The sequence below is a fragment of the Galeopterus variegatus genome, unplaced genomic scaffold, assembly GCF_000696425.1.
Source record: "Galeopterus variegatus unplaced genomic scaffold, G_variegatus-3.0.2 Scaffold3379, whole genome shotgun sequence".
NCBI lineage: Eukaryota > Metazoa > Chordata > Mammalia > Dermoptera > Cynocephalidae > Galeopterus > Galeopterus variegatus.
In genome coordinates this window covers 158,756-163,828 of record NW_007729490.1, presented here as the reverse complement: position 1 = coordinate 163,828, position 5,073 = coordinate 158,756, and the positions used below count along the sequence as shown (strand labels likewise).

General features: G+C 45.6%; 1 pseudogene; it reads right to left on the bottom strand.

Annotated features, from left to right (window-relative positions):
- Nucleotides 1-1,306: 1,306 nt before the first annotated feature.
- LOC103600523 lies at nt 1,307-2,900 on the bottom strand (annotated as a pseudogene).
- Nucleotides 2,901-5,073: the final 2,173 nt, after the last annotated feature.

Below are 5,073 nucleotides of genomic sequence, written 5' to 3'. Positions count from 1 at the left end.
GGGGGGGGGGGGGGGGGGGGGGGGAGGATGCCTTTCAGAAAGTGAGGCACGAGCCAACGTGGTGGACCCTCCCAGATGTGGAGAACGCGGATGCCTCATTTAGTCTGTTGTGGTTTCTTCACAGAAACACCCTTCATTAAAATAAACACGAACGACAATGACACTTCCATTCCAGGCAGTGAGTATTCCCTCAGCCGTACATTCCAGCAGCAGCTGAGATCAGTCAATATTCTTAAAACAGAGGGAAAAGAAGCCTGGAAAGAAGGGGGCAGAGGATGCCGAGAAAGCCTCTCTTTGGACTTTCTTCTCAGAGTCGGAGGAAGGTGTGAACACGCGAGTAAATATGGCAACGTGTGTTGTAAAATGCTGTTTTCACAAGCAACCATCAGGGTCAGGAATCCATTAAAATCCTTCCAGTAAGTTATCCCAAACGTGCAGACCCAATCTGCACTGAAGAAGCTTCCTCCAGTGTGTGCACAGAGCTAAGCTCTGCAGCTGTGAGGCAGAACCACAAAAGCAGCTCGCATTACACTGGCAGCCCCAGAAGCTTCTGCTCTGACTCAGTGGTACGATGTGATCAGCCAAGAGGAGCAAGGTGACAACGGGAAGCTTACACTGTTCAAAGGTTGAATGACTTCTTTTCTGTATATATTGAAGTGACGTAAGGTCGTCACCATCAATTTGCATCCCAGTTTGCTTCCTTGAGAGGGAGTGAAAGAATGTGTGGCAGGTAGCCCTGTAATTATTCCACACTCTCACTAGTATCATCTTGGGAACAAGTGCCTCAGCAGAAAGAAAAAGTATGTATTTATGGGAAGCACCGTATTCCCATTCCACAGGGGCGTGAAGGTGTCATGGTGCAGTGTCTTGGTCTCGGCCTCATTCTGTCCCTCCCCAATCTCTCTGGTATGATCTGGGGTTGTCACAAAATGAGAAACATACCACAAAAGGCAATCAGATTTACCAAAGAAAAGAGTTAGCAAAGTCTTTTTAAAAAATGAAAAGCCTTATAGAATGTGATAAAAAGAAATTATACAAAAAATAGTAGTATTTTAAAATATATCTAAATATTTTTTAACTTAAGCATCATCTCATCAAAATGGATTGATCCAGGATTGTCAAACATTTTCTGTAAAAGATCAAATAATAACTTGTTTGTTTTTACCAAACAGTTATTTTTACTGTATCACCTACAGTGGCTGGAAAAAAAATGTAATAATCAGTAACTGTAAATGCATCACAGGACACCTATTTATTTAATCACAGTTGTGGATCTCACTACTACGTTTTATTCTACATTTCTTCTTTATTCTTCAGATTCTCCAGGCTTATGGATGTCACCAATCTTCAAAATCATTCTAACCATTTGTGTTGCAAAAGATATCTGTTGCTTTTTGCCAATCAAGGTTTCTATGACATGTAGTGGCTTCATGTCATTTGTACCCTTGTGCAAACAATCAATTCCAAGAGCAGGGCTCATCTCCTTCCCCTGTCTGGCTCAGACTGCGATCACAGTCTGGATGGGATTCATGTCACTGTTTTCAGAAAGGGCCGTGGGATGACCTCCAACGCCTCAGCAAAAGCTCTCAGGGAGTACAGCCCCAAGGTTGGGCACTTACCTGCCTCTTGCCTAACTGCGAAAGCACAAGATATTTCAGCAGCCTCTCCTCCATACAGCACGTGGTTATCATGCATGAGGTTCCAGATGACACACAAAGCATCATGAAGGGATCGTTTTGCTTCCTCAATGATCATCTTATTTCCTCCTCTAATGGAAATGGTTACTGCTCTGGGGTTCTTACACTGCTCGATGACCAGCATTTTGTCTTTAGTTGTCCCAAATGAGATCTCCTTTACCAGACCAGCAAAGTCTAGCTTCTCAGCGGGGAGTTCAGAGAACTGTGGGATGATCTGTCCTCCTGTCGCAATGGCGACCAGCTCAGTTTCAGGTCCCCCTATCTGACAAACGGCAGGCAAGTTATTCTGAAGGAGTAAGTGGTAAGCTTCATCATCGAAGCCCCACTGGCAAATTGCTAGGTTAGAACCAGTTTCATTAATCTGTTGAATCATCTCTTGGAATTTTTCCTTTCCATATTTCTGAAGGACATTAAAATTTTCTGCAGAGATCATGTCCAGCTTATGCTTCATTTTTGGTTTAGGAGGCTCAAATGGACCTGTGAGAATTGCAATCTTAGCATCTTCCACCTTTTTCGGCATCTGTGGGTGACTGAGATCCTTATCCACAATCACACCCTTGATCAGTTTCCTCTCCTCCAGCCTCCCGCCCATTTTGCCTTCTACTCCAATAAGCTTGAAGTCCACATCTCTCCACCCCATGTCTGCTACCGTGAGGATGGCATTCACAGCAATTTTGGCCATGTGTCAGTGACAGCTGTTCACCACTTTGGAGCCCAGCCTGGTTTTTGCAGTCTGAATCAGGGGTTCAGTGTCCTTGATGTCAGCAAGGACACTATGGCTGATCTTGTCCAGGTGTTAGAGAGCCACGTGGGCAGCCTGTTCATAGCCGTCAGCTATTCTGATGGGTGAATGCCTCGTTCTAGCAACTGCTCAGCTTCTTCTAACAAGGAACTAGCCAGGACAACCACTCCTGTGATTCCATCTCCAATTTCATCATCCTGTGATTTGAACAGTTCGACCATCAGTTTGGCAAGCTGATGATCGACATCCATCATGCTTAAAATGGTAGCACCATCAGTTACAGTCACGTGTCCATCCTCAGCCACTATCGTCTTATCAAGCCCATTTGGTCCAAGTGATGTTCTGATTGTATTTGCCACAGCTTTTACTGCCATTATCTGATCCTTGATGATGAGGAAAAGGTGCCCATATTCATTGAAGGCGAGGGTCCCCCAGGACGCCATGGTGCAGCAGCAGGAGTTACTTTCCCGCAACCCCAAATAGTAAAAGTTTTAACCTTTGCAGGCTGTAATGCCTCTATGAAGACTACTAGAATCAGCCCTTGAAGAGCAAAAGCAGCCACAGATAATACAAGACATAAATGCATGGGTGGCTGTGTTTCCAATAAAGCTTTACTTATGGACACCAAAATTGGAGTTTCATATAACTTTCGCATGTTGTGAAATATTATTCTTTTCATTTTTTTTTAAGAATCTAAAATGTAAAAACCATTCTTAGCTGGCAGCCCATACACAGTGGGCAGGTTGGCCTGATTTGGCCTCAGGCTGTAGTTTGTGGTGCTGAGACTTCATCACCCCTACCACAGTACTCGTGGTCTGTGTCTTCAGTGGTGCTGTGCTCCAAAGAAGGTAAAAACTGAGAGCAACGGGATCCCTGATTTGGCTATGGGCAGCAACAAGGTGGCTCTGGGGCACCAAAGGCCTGAGGACGAGAGGAGCATTAAGGACAGTGGGACCAGCCCTAAGAACTTCTCTGTCCCCTCTGCATGCTGAAGAGCACTCAGTGGCCTGCTTTCAGGAGCAGAAGGTCTGAACCTTTTTAGGCCCTTGAGAAGGAATGTAAAGCAATTTTCTGCACCGTCACTGGCCCCTAGCAGGGCCGCAAGCGTCTCTGGTGACCAGTGGGTTCCATGTGTGTGGGCTGCTCTCAAGGACTGGTCAGAGGCTGTGGAGCCTGAGCAGCTGCTCCCGGGTTCTTTTAGCCGGGGCTGAGCTGCTGAGTTGGTGCTAACTCTGCAAGCAGCCGATATTTCAGTAATGAACTAACAATTACTCAGTTTCCCAATCATTAAACAAAAACAATCCAAGTGGCCATTTACACTAAACTATTTTTTTTTTCAGAGTTAATATATGTGAAAGAAAAAGTCAGCCCCAAGAATCAGGATCAGTTTTCTCTCCACAGCCTGGTTTGGGCCCTTCAGGAAGCAGAGCCGTAATTCCTGGATGAGGAAGAGTTGAGAATTGGGAGGTGGGCTGAAGACATTTGAACCCACCAGCATGACAATAGACCCATTTGCCAAGAGACTGTGCTCTCTCTGTTGTAAATTGGTCATAGAAGAAGGTATATTACCCTTTCCTGCACATCAGTCTTATTTTGTGCACTCTGCGGTTGTGAAAATGGTTTTTCTTAGAGAAACTGTCAAGCCCATTCCAGGATGGATCTAAATGCTGTTACTGTGCTGCCTACGGGGATGGGGGCAGGAGGGGTTCCCAGAGGCCAAGACACCTGCACCAGACTCACCTGCAGAGATTTAAAAATAACAGATTCCCAGGGTCCACCCAGACTGCTTCTGATTCAGTAGGTCTGGTGTGGTGACACGGGACATATATTTGGAGGGAACAAGACACCCGGTGATTCTAATATCAGTCAGGTTCGGAACTTACTTCTCTGGTCAACTGGATAGGCTACCTGGGGAGGGGATGTAGCATGGAAACGGCAGCTTAGAGTCTCCATGGACATCACAGTGGCCAAGCGCAAAGGAATTTCAAGGACTGCCAAGTGCTATGTTTCTGTCTTCAGTAATGCTGAATTACAAGTTCCTCAAAAATCTTGTCTTTGCCAAATCCACCTCACTGTGTCTGCCCTAGTGCTAGTAGAAGTATACCTCCCATACTATACTCATTTATTTGCAATCCAATTTTTTTTCCACATTTTTCACTTTCTATTTACTATCAAAAAAGCATTTGTTGAGCACAAACTATATGCACGACCATGCCCTGTAGCCTTTCCCTGAGACTTCGGGTGCTACTCCACATGTCCGTATTCGCGTGCTGCCCAGCAGAAGTTCCCAATTACATCACGGCAATGCTTTGCATCTGAAAGCCAGTGTTGCTCCCTCTGCCTCCTCCAGCTGCAAGTAACTAACCACTCATTATTTTTCCAATCTGCTGAACTGTTGCAGACTCTGAGAAGCTCTCCCCAGCCCTCCAGCATCTCTTTCAGGGACCACTGGAATAGCCTCCAACTCTTCTCTCTACTGCCCTCCTGCCCCTTTCAATGAATTTTTTGCCAGGCACCTGGAAGTTCTTAAGGAAAATATAACTCAGATTCAGCCACTCCCTTGCTTAAAACCCTTCTAAGCTCTCTATGAAACTTAAAGGATGAGGCCAACTCCCTGAGTGGCCTCTGCCCACT